The sequence below is a fragment of the Dermochelys coriacea genome, chromosome 11, assembly GCF_009764565.3.
Source record: "Dermochelys coriacea isolate rDerCor1 chromosome 11, rDerCor1.pri.v4, whole genome shotgun sequence".
NCBI lineage: Eukaryota > Metazoa > Chordata > Testudines > Dermochelyidae > Dermochelys > Dermochelys coriacea.
The window spans coordinates 46,430,636-46,451,124 of record NC_050078.2 but is presented as its reverse complement, the minus strand read 5'-3'; the positions used below and the strand labels follow the sequence as shown (position 1 = coordinate 46,451,124).

General features: G+C 42.6%; 1 protein-coding gene across 11 annotated transcripts in view; it reads left to right on the top strand.

Moving 5' to 3' along the window:
• Positions 1 to 20,489, top strand: part of ZNF385B (zinc finger protein 385B) — a 321,069-nt gene that overhangs the window by 227,622 nt on the left and 72,958 nt on the right. For 2 of the 11 annotated variants that reach the window (XM_043505425.1, XM_043505424.1), the window contains exon 1: positions 18,996 to 19,001. The exons of the other annotated variants lie outside the window; for them this stretch is intronic. The gene's annotated coding sequence lies outside the window, so the exon portion shown is untranslated. Of the gene's footprint in view, positions 1 to 18,995; positions 19,002 to 20,489 lie in introns of those variants that run through there. 11 annotated transcript variants of the gene reach the window in all.

Below are 20,489 nucleotides of genomic sequence, written 5' to 3'. Positions count from 1 at the left end.
CCAATTGGAGAACACTTCAATCTCTCTGGTCACTCGATCACAGACCTAAGAGTGGCTATACTTCAACAAAAAAGCTTCAAAAACAGACTCCAACGAGAGACTGCTGAATTGGAATTAATTTGCAAACTGGATGCAATTAACTTAGGCTTGAATAGAGACTGGGAATGGATGAGTCATTACACAAAGTAAAACTATTTCCCCATGGTATTTCTCCCTCCCACCCCACCCCCCACTGTTCCTCTGATATTCTTGTTAACTGCTGGAATTAGCCTGCCTGCTTGTCACCATGAAAGGTTTTCCTCCTTCCCCCCCCTGCTGTTGGTGATGGCTTATCTTAAGTGATCACTCTCCTTACAGTGTGTATGATAAACCCATTGTTTCATGTTCTCTGTGTGTGTGTGTATATAAATCTCTCCTCTTTTTTTTCCACCAAATGCATCCGATGAAGTGAGCTGTAGCTCACGAAAGCTTATGCTCTAATAAATTTGTTAGTCTCTAAGGTGCCACAAGTACTCCTTTTCTATTTCCCCATGGTATTTCTCCCCCGCACCCCACCCCCCACTGTTCCTCTGATATTCTTGTTAACTGCTGGAATTAGCCTACCTGCTTGTCACCATGGAAGGTTTTCCTCCTTTCCCCCCCCTGCTGTGGGTGATGGCTTATCTTAAGTGATCACTCTCCTTACAGTGTGTATGATAAACCCATTGTTTCATGTTCTCTGTGTGTGTGTATATAAATCTCTCCTGTTTTTTCCACCAAATGCATCCGATGAAGTGAGCTGTAGTTCACGAAAGCTTATGCTCTAATAAATTTGTTAGTCTCTAAGGTGCCACAAGTACTCCTTTTCTTTTTGCGAATACAGACTAACACGGCTGCTACTCTGAAATCGGAGGTTACTGTGGTCTAGTTGGGTATAAACTGGCCACCCGGAAGTTTAGACTTGAAATTAGACGAAGGTTTCTAACCATCAGAGGAGTGAAGTTTTGGAATAGCCTTCCAAGGGAAGCAGTGGGGGCAAAAGATCTCTCTGTCTTTAAGATTAAACTCGATAAGTTTATGGAGGAGATGGTATGATGGGATAATGTGATTTTGGTAATTAGTTGATCTTTAAATATTCAGGGTAAATAGGTCTAATCCCCTGAGATGGGATATTAGATGGGTGGGATCTGAGTTACCAGGAAATAATTTTCTGTAGTATCTGGCTGGTGAATCTTGCCCATATGCTCAGGGTTTAGCTGATCGCCATATTTGGGGTCGGGAAGGAATTTTCCTCCAGGGTAGATTGGAAGAGACCCTGGAGGTTTTTCACCTTCCTCTGTAGCATGGGGCACGGGTCACTTGAGGGAGGATTCTCTGCTCCTTGAAATCTTTAAACCACGATTTGAGGACTTCAATAGCTCAGACATAGGTGAGATTTTTCGTAGGAGTGGGTGGGTGAGATTCTGTGGCCTGCATTGTGCAGGAGGTCAGACTAGATGATCAGAATGGTCCCTTCTGACCTTAGTATCTATGAATCTCTTCAAGCAGGGCACATAAGCTGATTTTGTACTCGTATATGGGCCCCTTCTCACAAACTTGACAGGCATCCAGAGCTATCAGTCCAGGTGAACCAGAATGGTGGGAGGGAAAAGCTGCCTGATAACTTACGGTCAGAAGCCACTGCCTCTGCTCTAGTCCAGGCAGGCAGCTCAGGGTGGGTCACTCACTCCAGACACGATGTCATGGAGTCACTAGGTTGATGCTCTGGAACCAGGGCTGGCTCCAGCTTTTTTGCCACCCCAAGTGGCGAAAAAAAACAAAAGAAAAAAAAAAGCGATTGAGCTGCCTCCAAAGTGGAAGGGAGGGAATGAAGGACTTGCCGCTGAAGACCCGGATGTGCCGCCCCAATAACTGACGGAGTGCCACTGCTTTCTGTTGGCCGACCCAGGCACCTGCTTCCTTCGCTGAGGCCTGGAGCCAGCCCTGTCTGGAACTGCTCTGTATGAAGCCAGTCAGGACTCTGGTATAGCATGCCTCCTCTCTCTGAGCACACTGTCTCCAGGGCAAGAAGCTTACACAGCTTCAGCATTCCTGGATCTGATCTCGGAGCATTCAGCATCCCTTTTCACACCATGCGCTTCCTGCAACGAGTCCGCCTAGGCGGGGCTCCTGGGGAAGCCAAAGGGCCCTGCACCTCAACTCCGCGGTCAGCCGTGACACTCAGCCATGTGTAAAACAGAAGGTTTATTAGTGGACAGGAACACAGGGTAGAACAGAAGTTGTTAGCCCAGAAATCAGTGACTTTCAGCCAAGTTCATCTTGGGGGGAACCCTGGCCCCCATGCCATGGACTCCCTCCTCCCCCCCTTCTTAAGTCTCCCACAGCAGACTAAAATTGACCCTGCTGCCTCACCTCCGACAAGCCAATTGCTCCTCCTCCAGTCTCTGTCTCACTTTCCCGGGCAAAATATCACCTTGTTGCATCCCCCTCCTAGTACTCAGGTTACGAAGAGCACCATCCATAGCTTACATGCAGGCAGCTGGAGCAGCCTCAGCAACCTCCGAGGGTCACAGCAAAAGTCACACACCCTTATCCCCACCACCTAGGCACTGGTGCAAGACACAGGGAAACTGAGGCACACACAGTATTCATGCAAAACAGTAAGACTCACATACAATGTAACAAGAGGAAAACCCCACTTTGTCAGACATGACTATATCCAGGGTAACCAGTGGGAGGAGAGTTCATTGCTCTTCCTGTTTCTCCTTTTCAGTTTTTGTTCCTTATATTTTTGTTTTCTGCTCCTTCTTTGCCCTCTCTTCTCCTTCCCCATGGATCAGCTTTTTCTCCTGTAAGGAGTCCCATGATGAGCAGGTTCAAGATGGGGGCCTAGCAGGACAGCCCCCAGTGAGCTGTCTTCCACTCAGAGCTGCAGCAGGAGAAGCCTGTCTTTTCCCCACCAGGGGCTGAATTGCAGCTACTTAAGGAATGGGGGTGTCTGCTACAGTTCTAGAACATGCTCTGGAGCAGGAGCTCAGCAACCGCAGCAGCACCGTAGAGATCAGGAACAGCACTGGAGCAACAGCAGCCTCCTCCAGTTCTCATAAGAGAAGAGCAGGCCAGTGCATCCTCCCTTCTTTATCTCTGCACAATGTAACCTGCCCAGCTGCTTTGAGCCTCCCTTATCTGAAGTGCTGGGCTGACTGATTGACTGTGGCTCTGAGGAAGCTGGTGGGTATTCTCCCCCACCCCCCAACATACTACCCCAGAGAGCAGCTTGGGTCTGGGAAGAGCTGCCCCCAAAGCCCTATCTACCAGCAGCTGATTGAACAAGCTCCCATGATGTGCCCACAAGGAAAACCATAACAAAGAGTGTATAAGCTGCCTGAGAACCAATGACGAGCTGCATCAGGGAGCTTCCCCAGGCATACTTCCACACTTACCTGGGGAAGGGACTGTAATATACCAGTGCAACCTCAAAAGAGGGAGTGATGCTGGGTAAAAATGAGTATGTAGCTCCTGTGGATCTCAGCAGCAAGTCCAAAGTGCATTACTGTGTGTTCCAGCATTGCCAGCTCTCAGGATTTTATTGCAAGTTTTCTAATATTTGGGTTTTTTTTTTAAATCCCAGGTCTTGGAGTCATGAAAATCTCAGCTTTCATGTACCCTCTCCCCCCCCCCCCCCCACACACACACAGCCACACTATTGCACTAAGTACAGCCAATGCAGAGGACAGCAGCAGTCCCTGATTGCCACACAGTAATTTACCACAGAACAAATCAATAGGCAAGAAGACAGAATAGCGGCATTGTCAACCACAGGGTTAAAAAAAATCAATAGTCAGGTCCCAAAAATCAAGAGACAACAAAATAGTACATTTTTGGACGTTTTATATGCCTCCTGGTTTTTGTGCCATTATGGTTCACTGTTTCCCAATTTTATCCAAAACTAAGAGGGGTAGAAATGGGGGGAGGAGGTAAATGAAAGCTGAGATTCTGTCTGACTCCGAGAGGTGGGGCTTTACGAAAAACACCAGATATTGGAAGACTTGCAATAAAATCATGAGAGTTGGCAATGCTGGAACACAGTTAAAATAGTGAACAGAGATCAAGCTGTTATGTTTTATGTGAACCAGACACTTTGCCAATGGGTTTCACAGCTATCTGCTGATAGCAAAGAGAAGTAGACACTCAGGATTCCTATGACAGGTTTCAGAGTAGCAGCCGTGTTAGTCTGTATTCGCAAAAGAAAAGGAGTACCCGTGGCACCTTAGAGACTAACAAATTTATTAGAGCATAAGCTTTCGTGAGCTACAGCTCACTTCATCGGATGCATCCGATGAAGTGAGCTGTAGCTCACGAAAGCTTATGCTCTAATAAATTTGTTAGTCTCTAAGGTGCCACGGGTACTCCTTTTCTTTTTTCAGGATTCCTAGATTCAATTCCAGGTTCCGTAGGGAAATGTGCTCTGTAGTAATGGACACTTCTGCCACTGTCCTGCAGTAAGCTTGTCTCTGTCCACCTGCCCCCTACCTCCCTATCCTCCCTCTCCCTATGTGCTTCTTCCTGTCCTCAGGCTTCTACTACCTGTTTCCCTGTGTCCTTGCCTTTCTATATGCTAAGTCAAGCTACTTCCTCCTTCTGGTCACTGCTTAGATGCCAGCAGGTTAGGCATAGGAAAGACAGTCTCTCTTGTTTTCAGTTGAGCACAACAGTGGCTTAGAGTAACAATTGCAGAGAAAGTCCTGCTCAGCATGTAGGAGCTGGAGTATGCTTACTACAAATACTCTTAAAAGAATTTAGCAGCAAAACTAGAAAGTCTCTACTGAACATGTAAGAACTGAGATTTTTTCAAGAGCCACATTTGGGCAGTTTTTCATGGGCATGGCAAAAGGCATATCCCTGACATCAGGGTGATCTTCCTGCCAGATTTTAAGTCCGTTCATCACAGCAAAATACTTACAACCAATTTGCTAACATGGGCAAAATAATGTGTTTTCCCCTCATCTTGTTCTTGGAAATAGTTGAATCATTTTTGCTGAAGCTTTCTCTAAGAATTCAGCCTGAGGTAGACACCTGACAAAGAAAATTTCAGGACAAACAATTAAAGTTTTGCAAAATTATCATCAACTGAAAACAGGGTCTTATAATAGGAACTGCTGAACAACGATAACTATAGGTGTTGAAACTTGCACCACTTGTAAATATACTTACACACGTGGGTTGGCAAACTCCTATTAGAACTCTCTTTAGAGAACTACTCTTCGTTAGGTCATAGACTCTAGAAATGTAGGGGGGGGGGGAACTCCATAAAGTCTTCTAATCCATTTTATTGCCAATGCAAGAAAGATCCGAGCTAACCTAATTGAACTATATTTAGAGGGAAATCTCCCCATATGTGTGTAATTGTTTAAATGTTTCAATAGTTCTGGAACTTTCTTTGATGGGAAGTTAATTGGTAGGCCCCTGTAGCAATCTTTGTCCACTTATCAAGAGGGGACCATACAAGTAGGGAATCAGCTGAATGTCTTTTTCTTAGACAACCTTTTTATATTCTAATGCATAGACTTGAGGTTTGAGATGCAAATTTTCAAAACCTGCTTCTAATTTTGTGCACAAATCGAGCAGTTAGCTGTCTACCTAATTTCATATAAAACTGCTATGTGTATGCAATAATTCTGTCACTTGCTCTAGTGCAAATAAAAGGCCACATTAAGTCCTCAGAAAATCTGAGTATTCTGTGTATTATTGCAAAATGTATGAAACCAATTTCTTCGACGCTTTAGCAGTTCATTTCTTTTATAGGTCAGTACAGGGAAAATCCAAGAAGTCTTTATTTTGGTGGAAGGCTTCCTTTCATTGGAGGTACAAGCTTGTTTAGAGAAATAAGAAGCTATTTAAAAAGACGGTTGTTAGCTATAAATTTTTAGGTATTAGAACATTGAAGGATGTTTTGCAAATACAGTGCCAAGAAAAAACAACTCTTCTCACAGCTCATATTATCAAAATAACTAGACCAGATTGCCACATATGCAGCACCATTTGCTCATGTTAGTTCCAGTGATAACTTGTTGTACAATAGGCTCTTAGAAAAATCTAAATTCTCTGTGTGTGTCCATCTAATAGGAAAAGAAGTCTTAAAGAATTCTCTTTACATCCATGCTGGTTTTATACTAGTGGCTTTACCAACCCTTACTCAGAGATATAGTGTATTCTTCCATGCAATAACCAGGAGTGATTTTTATTCTGTCAGAACATTGTACCTGGTAATCCAGGCTCCTGATACTTTTTCAAACTGGATGAGTACAATGTATAATCTACCCAGGGGTTGACAGTGAAGGTCATTGTGATGGTGGGACTAGGTCTGGAGGTCCCTTGCTGGAGGCCTCCTGGCTCTGCCTGACCCTGTCCCAGAAAAGAGCAGAGGAGAAGTCCTCCAGGTGGGCCAGAGGGCTGCAGGGGAATAGCCAACCAGAGGGAGCTCTGGAGTGGCCAATCTGGGGCCAGAAGGGCCATATAAAAAGAAGCATCAGAGGCCAAAGCAGTCAGTTGCTGCCTGGAGCTGGAAGAGGAAACACTGGATGGCTGGAGAGCAGCAAGACCATGGACACCTCAGTTCAGCAGGACTGTGCCCAGAGAGGGTTGCTGATGACCGGTGGGAGCTAAGAAGGATCTCCTGGCTAGCTGTGGGTCCCGAGCAAAGACTAAGCCCAGAGCCTCGCCAGACCAAGTGAGGGTATCATGATAGGCCCTGCTGGTCTGATAAAGGCTGAGCCCATTTAGGGCTGCTGAAAAGGACATACGCAACTGAGGGTACCACAATGAGTCCCTGTTGGACTGTTACAGGTGAGCAGTGTCTCTAGGGAGGAAGCCTTGGTGGGAATGTAAAGACTGTGTACCCTGGAAGGAGGTTGTTTGTTTGTTCCACCTGCAGATAGCATGTGACTCAGCCGGAGGCAAGTGCCACCTTCTTCCAACCAAGAACTAAGAAATAGCAGGCTTACACCTGACCAGAACGGGGGCACTCATGTGAGGCGGGTGCTGCCCCATCCCAAGCCAGAGAGATTGCAGACTCGCATTAACAGGAGGTGGCACTTGTGAGGCAGGTGCTGACCCTCTTACAGTCGCATACAAATTGCAGCTGGTAAGGAGAAGTTTCTACTTTTCTATTGAGACTTTTGTCCTTATCTTCTCAGTCAAGTCCTGTTTAAGTTTCAGGTTAGATCTGATTAGTCATGAAGAATCCTTCATTGATTCCCTTCCACACTTTACTTTAACAGAAGTTCTTCAAAAGATGTTAGTTAATGTGTTTGCTGATCAAAAGACTATTGATTTTTAAGTCAAGAAGCACATTGCTCCCTTAGTTGATTACAAGGAGTGGATGACAGTTTTCGCTGGTGTACCAGTGCTAGACTCAGTCCTGTCTGCCTTCATCTCTAATATTTGGGATTTTGCAACATGGCTATTATAAAATGTGCTCTAGTGAGTATATTGTTTTCTAGGGCTGTCAATCACAGTTAACTCATGCGATTAACTCAAAAAAATTAATCACGATTTAAAAAAGATTAATCACACTTATAACAATAGAATACCAATGAAATGTATTAAATATTTTGCATGTTCTACATTTTCAATATTGATTGCATTACACACAGACATACAAAGTCACAGTGCTCACTTTATATTATTATTTTTATTACATATATATGCCTGTAAAATGATAAACAAAAGAATAGTATGTTTCAGTTCACCTCATTCAGTAGTGAAGTGCAATTTATTATCGTGAAAGTGTAACTTACAAATGTAGATTTTTTTTTATTACATAACTGCACTCGAAACAAAACTCTGTAAAACTTTAGCGCCGACAAGTCCACTCAGTCCTACTTCTTATTCTGCCCAATTGTAAGACAAACAGTTTGTTTACCATTTATGGGAGATAATGCTGCCTGTTCTTATTTACAATGTCACCTGAAGTGAGAAAAGGCATTCACATGGCACTTCTGTAGCCGCGTTGCAAGCTATTTACATGCCAGATATGCTAACATTTGTATGGCCCTTCATGCTTCGGCCACCATTCAGAGGACAGCTTCCATGCTGATGATGCTCGTTAAAAAAATGTGTCAATTAAATTTGTGACTGTACTCTTGGGAGAAGAATTGTATGTCTCCTGCTCTTTTTACCCACATACTGCATATATTTAATGTTATAGAAGTCTCGGATGATGACCCAGCACATGTTCATTTTAAGACACTTTCACAGCAGATTTGACAAAATGACAAGAAGGTACCAATGTGAGATTTCTAAAATTAGCTTGTGATGCTCTGTACCTCGGGGGAACACCCTATACCCCCCATGTTCTTCTTTATAAAATGATTGTGTGGTATCCAATGCAAAAGTTTGTCATGTTGGGTGTCTTCAAAAGGCCCATGATGCCTGAGCATGGTTGTTTATAGTGATGTTATCGTAATTGTTACAGTAGAATTATTGTAAGGTTGTAGGTTATAATTTTATGTATGTAGTTATGAGGCTGAAAATGTAACCTCATGGCTTAAAGCAAGCCCATGCAAAAAACTCTCAAGAATGGAGAGGAGTTGCACAACCTCGTCAGGGCATGGATGGGACAAACCCAGCCCAGCCTCACAGGCACAATGGACACTTGCTCAGGCAGCAACAAAAGAATCTGTTAATCCTGGAGGGAGTCACCCCCTCCCTTGGACAGTTTTGGAACTGCAATGAGGTAATGCTCACCTGACTCTGAAGGGGAAGGGGGCAAGCCAAGAGGAAAGAAAGGACATGATAAAAGGGAGAGCCATTTTGCCATGCTCTCTCTCTTCCGCCTACATCACAGACACCACCACCACCACCACCAAGTGATTGAACCACTGATCAAAGGGGAGAGCCTGGTTGATGAGCAACTAGCCAGCCTGTGGTGAGAAGCATGTAAGTTTGTAAAGACATTTGAAAGTGTTAAGATCATCTCAGAATGCGTTTTGCTTTTTATTTCATTTGACCAAATCTGACTTGCTAAGCTTTGACTTATAATCACTTAAATCTACCTTTATAGTTAGTAGATCTGTTTGTCTGTTCTACCTGAAGCAGTGCATTTGGTTTTCTGTGTGCAAGAAATTCCCCTTGGGAGAACAAGCCTGGTACATATCAATTTCTTTGTTAAATTGATGAATTAATATAAGCTTGCAGTGTCCAGTGGGCATAACTGGACACTGGAAGACGGAGAGTCCTAGGGTTATTTCTGGGACCGAAGATTTTGGCTAGTGTCATTCACTTGCAAGTAGGTGGGAGCAGCTTTCATGCCAGAGGCTGTGCGTGAACCGCCCAGGAGTGGAGCTTCTCACAGCAGAGCAGGGTAAGGCTGGCTCCCAGAGTTAGGGATTGGAGTGGCCTAGCAGATCACTGGTCCAGATAACACCAGAGGGGAACATCACATAGCTACAGTACTCGATCCAAGTTTTAAGAATCTGAAGTACCATCCAAAATCTGAGAGGGATGAGATGTGGAGCATGCTTTTAGAAGTCTTAAAAGAGCAACACACTCTGATGCAGAAACTACAGAACCCAAACCACCAAAAAAGAAAATCAACCTTCTGTTGGTGGAATCTGACTCAGATGATGAAAATGAACATGCATCAGACTGCACTGCTTTGGATCATTGTCAAGCAGAACCCTTCGTCAGCATGGAAGCGCGTCCTCTGGAATAGTGGTTGAAGCATGAAAGCACATAGTCTTGGCGCATCTGGCCCATAAATATCTTGCTACAACAGTACCATCTGAATGCCTGTTCTCACTTTCAGGTGACATTGTAAACAAGAAGCGGGCAGCATTATCTTCTGCAAATTGTAACCAGCCTTGTTTGTTTGAGTGATTGACCAAGAAGTAGGACTGAGTGGACTTGTAGGCTCTAAAGTTTTACATTGTTTTATTTTTGAATGCAGTTTTTTTGTGCATAATTCTACATTTGTAAGTTCAACTTTCACGATAAAGAGATGGCACTACAGTACTTGTGAGAGGAGAATAGAAAAATACAATGTTTTTGTTTTTTACGGTGCCAGTATTTGTAATCAAAAATAAATATAAAGTGAAGCACTGTAGACTTCGTATTCTGTGTGGTAATTAAAATTAGCATATTTGAAAATGTAGTAAACATGCAAAAATATTTAAAATAAATGGTATTCTATTGTTTAACAGTGCAATTAATTACGATTAATTTTTTTAATCGCTTGACAGCCCTAATTGTTTCCTCTCTCTAGCTATTGTATTTTATATGTATATGGAAAATATCTGTGTTAGAGTTGGCCAGTAAAGATTAGACTTATCGTGTCTTTTTTTCTTCCCCACATACTTGGCCCAGCCCAAGTTCCCTTTGTACGGCTCAGCATCACAAAGGGGACTTACAACTGCCTTTGTGGGGATGCTGGGAATTTACATATTGTCCAGCAATGGCATAAAGTCTGTACCTCCCATACCTTCTATCCTTCATATCATGAGCATTCTGTGGGTAAGAGGGGATTCCTCCAGCTAGCACAATTTAGAGCTACCCTCTTCTAGGGAAAGGGATTGTTCAATCCCCAGCCAGCTTCAAGTTCAGGGGAGATGAAAAGGGGGCTTAGAGCCACATTGGAAAAAGGCAAATATAGTGCCCATATTTTAAAAAACGAAAGAAAAGAACCCAGGGAACTATAGACTGGTCAGCCTAACTTCAGTCCCTGGCAAAATCATGGAGCAGGTCCTCAAGGAATCCATTTTGAAGCACATGGAGGAGAGGAAGGTGATCAGGAACAGTCAACATGGATTCACTAAGAGCAAGTCATGCCTGACCAACCTGATTGATTGCCTTCTATGATGAGATAACTGGCCCTGTGGATAGGGGGAATGCGGTGGGGATGTGATATATCTTGACTTTAGCAAAGCTTTTGATATTGTCTCCCACAGGATTCTTGCCAGCAAGTTAAAAAAGTATGGATTGGATGAATGGACTATAAGGTAGATAGAAAGCTGGCTAGATTGCCAGGCTCAATGGGTAGTGATCAACAGCTCAATGTCTAGCTGACAGCTGGTATCAAGCAGAGTGCCCCAGGGGTCGGCCCTGGGGCCGGTTTGGTTCAACATCTTTATTAATGATCTGGATGATGGGATGGATTGCACCCTCAGCAAGTTCACAGATGACACTAAGCTGGGGGAGAGGTAAATACCCTGGAGGGTAGGGATATGGTCTAGAGTGACCTAGACAAATTGGAGGATTGGGCCAAAAGAAATCTGATGAGGTTCAACAAGGACAAAGTGCAGAGTCCTGCACTTAGGAAGGAAGAATCCCAGGCACTGCTACAGGCTGGGGACCGACTGGCTAAGCAGCAGTTCTGCAGAAAAGGACCTGGGTATTACAGTGGACGAGAAGCTGGATATGAGTCAGCAGTGTGCCCTCATTGCCAAGAAGGCCAACGGCATATTGGGCTGTATTAGTAGGAGCATTGCCAGCAGATCGAAGGAAGTGATCATTCCTCTCTATTTGGCACTGGTGAGGCCACATCTGGAGTACTGCGTCCAGTTTTGGTCCCCCCACTACAGAAGGGATGTGGACAAGTTGGAGAGAGTCTAGCGGAGGGCAATGAAAATTATTAGGAGGCTGGGGCACATGACTTACGAGGAGAGGCTGAGGGAACTTGGTTTATTTAGTCCTCAGAAGAGAAGAGTGAGGGGGGATTGATAGCAGCCTTCAACTACCTGAAGGGGGATTCCAAAGAGGATGGAGCTAGGCTGTTCTCAGTGGTGGCAGATGACAGAACAAGAAGCAATGGTCTCAAGTTGCAATGGGGGGAGGTCTAGGTTGGATATTAGGAAATACTATTTCACTAGGAGGGTGGTGAAGCACTGGAATGGTTATCTAGGGAGGTGGTGGGAATCTCCATCCTTAAAACTTTTTAAGGCCCGGCTTGACAAGCCCAGGCTGGGATGATTTAGTTGGGGTTGGTCCTGCTTTGAACAGGGGATTGGACTAAATGACCCCCTGATGTCTCTTCCAACCCTAATATTCTATGATTTGCTTTCTCTCTCTCTTACCCCCCTCTCCCCCCCCCTGCCCCATCAGCACTACTCTGAGTGTGAGCTCAGTCAGCTTGTGGAAGACTTAACTGGGATTGTATTAAGATTTTTTTCATGTACTTTTGCAAATTTAGATTTTCTTGTCTCATTCTAACAGACACACTGAAAACAGTGTTATTCTGGTTACAGTGGATGTTAAACATTTAATATAATGAGACATGTTTTGAATTAGGATTTGAATTCTTGCACATCGTAGAATGATTTCATTCCCCCTCGCCCCCATCCCATTGGATCTGGAGGCAAAAGTAGGCAAATGTGAATCAGATTTTGAGTAACAGCATCATTAATAATTAATACTTACATAACATCTTCATCAAAGGATCGTAAAGTGCTTTAAACACTTTAAATAGGCTTCTCAATATCTCTGTTAAGTTGTAAATACTATAACCATCACTTTACAGATGAGTAATACAAGCCTAGAGTTTAAGTGACTTGCCTAAGGTTAAATGGTGAGTCAGTAGAGCCCCTAATAGATCCCAGATTTCTATATTCCCAAATTTATGCTCTCACCATTAGAGCTTCCTCCCTTGAATTTCTGACTTGTCTTTACTAGTTTGCATTTCACAGTCCTATATATTTTCCATACAGACACTAATGTAATAGCAGTGGTGTATACTGGCTGAGCTAAAAGAGAAGCTGTTAACTTAATACTCTCAAGCTGGATTCCATTTCCAATAAAAAGGAAACCTTTAGTCTCAAATTCACCAATTTGTTCCTCTCTCTCTCTCTCTCTCTCTCTCTGGGTAAAATCTCTCTTGTCAGTGCACTTGTCCTAAAGTGTCTTCAGCATCTTTTAGGTTGTTTACATCAGCTTCAAACCAGCAGTCTTATCTGAAATGTAACATTTTCTGCCATAAATGGAACCTGTTATGTAAACAGTTCAGGATGGCATCCTGAATACCATCCTCCAGTTAAGGATCAGTTGTCAATGACATTATAAACCCAGCTTTTTTAGAGAACAGTGCTCCCCACCTGAGAATACCCTGCACAGGGGACTGGGCCCCCCGTCAGTACTTTTCCTGTGGAGTGTCCTTCTGATTCTTAATAGTTTGGGCCAGGATCTTTTATAAAGAACAGACAAGGGGTTTAGTTTATTATAGTTTTTAAAATTATCCTCTTTGTTACTTTCTATTTTTTATAGCACCAGTAGTATGTGTGCAGAGCATATTATTTCCAGGGGCTCAGTTTCGCACATTGAACAGCACCAAACAAGACATTATTTTTAGTCATAGATTCATAGATACTAAGGTCAGAAGGGACCATTCTGATCATCTAGTCCGACCTCCTGCACAGCGCAGGCCACAGAATCTCACCCACCCACTCCTATGAAAAACCTCACCTATGTCTGAGCTATTGAAGTCCTTAAATCATGGTTCAAAGACTTCAAGGAGCAGAGAAGCCTCCCCCAAGTCAACCATGCCCCATGCTACAGAGGAAGGCAAAAAACCTCCAGGGCCTCTCCAATCTGCCCTGGAGGAAAATTCCTTCCCGACCCCAAATATGGCAATCAGCTAAACCCTGAGCATATGGGCAAGATTCACCAGCCAGATACCCAGGAAAGAATTTTCTATAGTAACTCAGATCCCATCCATCTAATATCCCATCTCAGGGGATTTGGCCTATTTACCCTGAATATTTAAAGATCCATTACTTACCAAAATCCCATTATCCCATCATACCATCTCCTCCATAAACTTATCGAGTAGAATCTTAAAGCCAGATAGATCTTTTGCCCCCACTGCTTCCCTTGGAAGGCTATTCCAAAACTTCACTCCTCTGATGGTTAAAAACCTTTGTCTGATTTCAGGTCTAAACTTCCTGGTGGCCAGTAGAAAAGGAGTACTTGTGGCACCTTAGAGACTAACAAATTTATTAGAGCATAAGCTTTCGTGAGCTACAGCTCACTTCATCGGATGCATCCGATGAAGTGAGCTGTAGCTCACGAAAGCTTATGCTCTAATAAATTTGTTAGTCTCTAAGGTGCCACAAGTACTCCTTTTCTTTTTGCGAATACAGACTAACACGGCTGCTACTCTGAAACCTGTGGTGGCCAGTATATACCCATTTGTTCTTGTGTCCACATTGGTGCTGAGCTTAAATAATTCCTCTCCTTCTCCTGTATTTATCCCTCTGATATATTTATAGAGAGCAATCATATCTCCCCTCAACCTTCTTTTAGTTAGGCTAAACAAGCCAAGCTCCTTAAGTCTCCTTTCATAAGACAAGTTTTCCATTCCTCAGATCATCCTAGTAGCCCTTCTCTGTACCTGCTCCAGTTTGAATTCATCCTTTTTAAACATGGGAGACCAGAACTGCACACAGTATTCTAGGAGAGGTCTCACCAGTGCCTTGTATAAGGGTACTAAAACCTCCTTATCCCTACTGGAAATGCCTCTCCTGATGCATCCCAAAACCACATTAGCTATTTTCACAGCCATATCACACTGGCAGCTCATAGTCATCCTATGATCAACCAATACTCCAAGGTCCTTCTCCTCTTCCGTTACTTCTAATTGATGCGTCCCCAACTTATAGCTAAAATTCTTGTTATTAATCCCTAAATGCATAACCTTACACTTCTCACTATTAAATTTCATCCTATTACTATTACTCCAGTTTACAAGGTAATCCAGATCCTCCTGTATAATATCCCGATCCTTCTCCGAATTGGCAATACCTCCCAGCTTTGTATCATCTGCAAACTTTATTAGCACACTCCCACTTTTTGTGCCAAGGTCAGTAATAAAAAGATTAAATAAGATTGGTCCCAAAACCGATCCCTGAGGAACTCCACTGGTAACCTCCCTCCAACCTGACAGTTCGCCTTTCAGTAGGACCCGTTGCAGTCTCCCCTTTAACCAATTCCTTATCCACCTTTTGATGTTCATATTGATCCCCATCTTCTCCAATTTAACTAATAATTCCCCATGTGGCACGGTATCAAATGCCTTACTGAAATCTAGGTAAATTAGATCCACTGCATTTCCTTTATCTAAAAAATCTGTTACTTTTTCAAAAAAGGAGATTAGGTTGGTTTGGCACGATCTACCTTTTGTAAAACCATGTTGTATTTACCCCATTTACCATTGACTTCAATGTCCTTAACTAATTTCTCCTTCAAAATTTTTTCCAGGACCTTGCATACTACAGATGTCAAACTAACTGGCCTGTAGTTACCTGGATCACTTTTTTTTCCTTTCTTAAAAATAGGAACTATATTAGCAATTCTCCAATCATTCGGTACTACTCCTGAGTTTACAGATTCATTAAAAATTCTTGCTAATGGGCTTGCAATTTCAGGTGCCAATTCCTTTAATATTCTTGGATGAAGATTATCTGGGCCCCCCGATTTATTCCCATTAAGCTGTTTCAGTTTCGCTTCTACCTCTGATATGGTAATATCTACCTCTATATCCTCCTTCCCATTTGTCATGCTACCATTATCCCCAAGATCCTCTTTAGCCTTATTAAAGACTGAGGCAAAGTATTTGTTTAGATATTGGGCCATGCCTAGATTATCTTTAACCTCCACTCCATCCTCAGTGTTAAGCGGCCCCACTTCTTCCTTTTTAGTTTTCTTCTTATTTATATGGCTATAGAACCTTTTACTATTGGTTTTAATTCCCTTTGCAAGGTCCAACTCTACTCGACTTTTAGCCTGTCTCACTTGATCCCTACATGTTCTGACCTCAATTAGGTAGCTTTGCTTGCTGATCCCTCCCATCTTCCACTCCCTGTATGCTTTCTGCTGCTTCTTAATCACCTCTCTAAGATGCTTGCTCATCCAGCTTGGTCTACAACTCCTTCCTATGAATTTTTCCCCCTTTCTTGGGATACAGGCTTCCGATAGCTTCTGCAGTTTTGACTTAAAGTAATCCCAGGCCTCCTCTACCTTTAGATCCATAAGTTCTTCAGTCCAATCCACTTCCCTAACTAATTTCCTTAATTTTTGAAAGTCAGCCCTTTTGAAATCAAAAACCCTAGTTGCAGATTTATTTTTGTTAATCCTTCCATTTAGTTTGAACTGAATTAGCTCATGATCACTTGAGCCAAGATTGTCCCCTACAACCATTTCTTCTATGAGGTCCTCGCTACTCACCAAAATTAAATCTAAAATGGCATCCTCTCTAGTCGGTTCAGCAACTACTTGATGAAGGAATCCATCAGCTATCGCATCTAGGAAAATCTGAGCCCTATTATTATTACTAGCACTGGTCCTCCAGTCTATATCTGGGAAGTTAGTCTCCCATGATCATGCAGTTTCCATTAGTATTTACTTTATTAAAGACATTAAAAAGGGCTTTATCCATATCCAAATTAGATCCCGGAGGTCTATAGCACACCCCAAACACTATCGTAGGAGAGGCTTTACTAGTTTTCTTCCCCAATGTAATTTTTGCCCAGACAGACTCTCTTATCCATTGCATCGCTTCTTATTTCTTTACATTCTACCTCATCATTTGTATACAATGCTACTCCACCCCCTTTACCTTTGTTTCTGTCTTTCCTAAAGAGCACATACCCTTCAATACCTGTAGTCCAGTCATGACTACTATTCCACCATGTTTCTGTTATCCCTATAATATCTGGTTTCACTTCCTGCACCAGTAGCTCTAGTTCCTCCATTTTGTTACCTAGACTCCTCGCATTGGTGTACAAACATCTTAATTTTTGCTGTTTGGCCTCGCTCACATTTTGTACCCTATTAGGCACAGTCATTCTACATCCAGTATAACCTATTAGACTAGTATCCACACCGCCCTCACTCCTTATATACATTCTCCTACCCACGGCTGAATCCATTCTTACTTCATCTTCTTCCCTCTCAATGCTAAAATCTGGCGTGGAGATTTTCTGGACATCTCCCATCCATCATCTAGTCTTTATTAAACATATGCAAAAATCATGATGGGGGGCAGAGAGAACAGTCAAAACCCCCAAAATAAGAATTAAAAAAAATTCCCATAAATGTGCATTTTTCTGAGTTTCTGCATCTCTGTCTCTATAGAGTTTTTTAAAGGCCTAATCCCTTGCTTGAATGTTTCTTAACTCTCGTCGCTGGAGGGAGCGGGAAGGAGAGATAGTTTTAGATGACAGTTCTTAATTTTTTTTTAAAGTCTGAAATTTTTTATTTTTCAGACAAAACGACAGATGCACATAAAGGGAGAAAAGAAAAAGAATAGCAAAAGATCAGAAAATGTAACTTTTGTGTCTGATTGTAGTTCAATTGAGAAAGGGGTGCACTACTCAACTAGACATTCCTTGTGTAGGGAACTCTACATGCCTTGCTCTGAAAACCTTTTTCATGGCTGATTTCCGAGATGCAAAGTTTTACTGAAGTCAGGCTGTTGAGCCACACTCTGAGGCTGCCAAACTGAGCATAGCAAAGGATTGCAAGATTATATTTGTCCCAGTCAGACTCTTATTAGAAGGAAAAAGAGAGAGAGGTAGGAGTGAGGTGGAAATTAATGCACGAGATGGAGAATAGTAGGCAGAATAAGAACGTCTCAAGAGTTTTTCAAGGCACAGCCATAGAGATGGTGATCTCATCTGGTTATTTTCTCCTTGTAGGATCTGTTCATAACATCATTCAGGATCAGGTAAAGGAAGGTCTAACAGTGTGAATGATAGTAAATCTCTCAGTCTCAGCACAGGGCGGCAGAGAAGGATTAGTGACCATGATGGGGATGGAGAACATTAGCTCCCAGTGCAATGCTGTGGCCAAAAGGGTTAACACCATCCTTGGATGAAGATACAGGGGAATATTGATTAGGACCAGCAAAATATTACAGTATTGGTGAAACTGCTACTGGGATACTGTCTAGTTCTGGTGTCCAAAACTCACAAAGGATGATGGAAAAACTGGAGAGGTGTCAGAGAAAAGCTACAAAATGATCTGAGGTCTGGAAAAGACGCCTTATTGTGAGACACTTAAGTAGCTTAATCTATTTAGCCTAACAAAGAGAGGGTTAAGAAGTGATACGATTACAATCTATAAGTATCTACACAGGGAGACAGTGTCATACATCAGGCCTCCCTCCAATCTAAGAGACACAGGCACCAGATTCACTGACTAGAAGTTGAAGTAAGAAAAATTCATACTGACAAAAAGACTCAGCTTTTAAATTGTGAGGGTAATTAATCATTGGAACGGTTTCCTGAAGGAGGTGGTAAATTCATCGTCACTTGGAACTTTTAAATGGAGATTGGATGTCTTTCTGAAAAACAATGCTCTGGCTAACCACAAGTTACGGGATTTCATAGTAGGGAAGGGTAATTCTCCCCACTGGGTGAGAGTCAAAGGCTTGTGCTACTCAGGAAGTCAGACAAGATGATCATAATGGTCCCTTCTGGCCTTAAAATCCATGAACCCATATATTACTGAAGAGTTAGCTTGCAGTAACCTCCGTTGCTGCACTCTGTGGATTTAAGCAGGTAGAAGGAAAATCTGGTGGAGTAGAAACAGTTGTTGTCTTGCTCCATCAAAGCTCGCCAGTTTCCCATCAATCCACCGAAAAGGGACTTTCGTGGGAGAACATGCTACAGAGGCAGTACTCCCCATTTTGGTGGGCACAGCCTCCCCTCTCCATAGAGGCAAAGGGAAGGGAGGGGAGCCTAATTGGTATGGTCAGGAGACAGAAAATTAATGCCAAATACTCAGACCAGTATTCATAGCTGCTAATAAAAAAAATGCAGAATTATAAAGGCCTAATTTACACTGCCAGAAGGGAGAAGGTGAATTGAAATTACTAATCTAGCCTCAGTTAACATAACTGTGTAACATTTGGCTCACAGACACTCCCAGCTCTGGGAACAGTGCAGGACAGTAACAAATCAGGGACTGTTAGGATGGAGCAGTAACCCGAACTCTGAATTTTCTCTCTGGGTGCTGCACATAATTTTAACATAGTATAGAAATACATCAAAAACTGTCTGGCACATCAGCAAATGGGGAATAATAAATTACTATATGTTTTTTAAATTTTTGTCATTTTATTAGAACGTTTTGGGCTCAGTTTCACTGATAGAGCCCAGCTTACAATCCCCAAGCCAGTGAGAAGTTCCAGAGTTGGGGTCACAGTCACATGTGTTATTCCATACCTGGAACTTGCTGGCACAGTTCACAAAGTGATCAGTGCTGATTTGGGGCAAATGCCATGGGGTGTTGTATTATTTCAGCACATTGCTGAACCATTTCTGCCTGAGGGTTCCCAGACAGAGTTCAGAGTTTCTCCCATCATGGGAACCACTGGAGGGTGAGGAAGACATACAATGATATTGATAAAACAATCCCTCAGCTCTGCTGTCTACCTCAAGCACTTCTGTCCCTGTCAGGGCAAGGGTTGCAAAATGCACCCTGCCTATGCTCACACAGGAAAAGCAAGGCCAGTACTGAAAAACAATAATGATGGCAGAGATAAGTCTCTGAATGAAATCCTGGCCCCAGTGAAATCAATGGGAGTTTTGCCTTTAACTTCAGTGAAACTAGAATTTCACCCTCTGTGCTGATACTATGTATAATTAAGGAATCAGAGCACACAATAGCTATATAAAGATGATGATAGGAGCACTCTTCAATGTGGTGACAAGATTAAGACAGATGACCACAATTATTTTTTCTAGAATTGGCCATTCTCATATTCTTGGAGGCAACTTCTGGGGATTTCGAGGAAGCTCTCTCCTGCCTCAAATCCCCACTGTGTGTGTGTGTGTGTGTGTGTGACTTTTCCAACTCCAAAACACTTTACAATACACCAGCGGGGCATACTACAGCAGAGAACATGGATGGTTTTCAAAATAAAAAAAAAAGAGTGTCGTCAGGGCTGACTCCAGGGTGGCTGGTAATGTAAAATTAGCAAGAAAAAAATATAACAATACACTGTTCAGTTGAATCTTAAATTACACTTGGCTTTGATCCAGTGACAAGGGATATAGCAAAGTTTCTCTGTGTGTGTGTGTGTGTGTGTGTGTGTGTGTGTGTGTTATACTGTGTATTGTGACAAATGTAGTAGTAGAGAATTGTAAATGATTTTTGCCAATTTGAATGTCACCAAAGAAGTGCATAATGTATCATTGAGCAGAGGACTGGGGTGGAATAGTATTTATATGCCTAATATTTTAATTTTTTTTTTCACATTCAACTTTTTCTGTTGTCAATCTGTGATTTTTACAGTGGATGTTTTAAATGTGTCTATCTTCATAACTCTATTCATCAAAATATGTAGAGTACTGGGGAGAGATATGGTGTGAGAGGGTGTTAATATGACAGAATTTGAATTAAGCTCCAATATATAGTGGTTTTTCATAATGGCAGCATGCCCAGCTCTCCTGAGGAGGTTTAGATTGAAATATAGAATGAAATCATGTTGGCATCAAGCCTAGTGCTCTAGAGAGAAG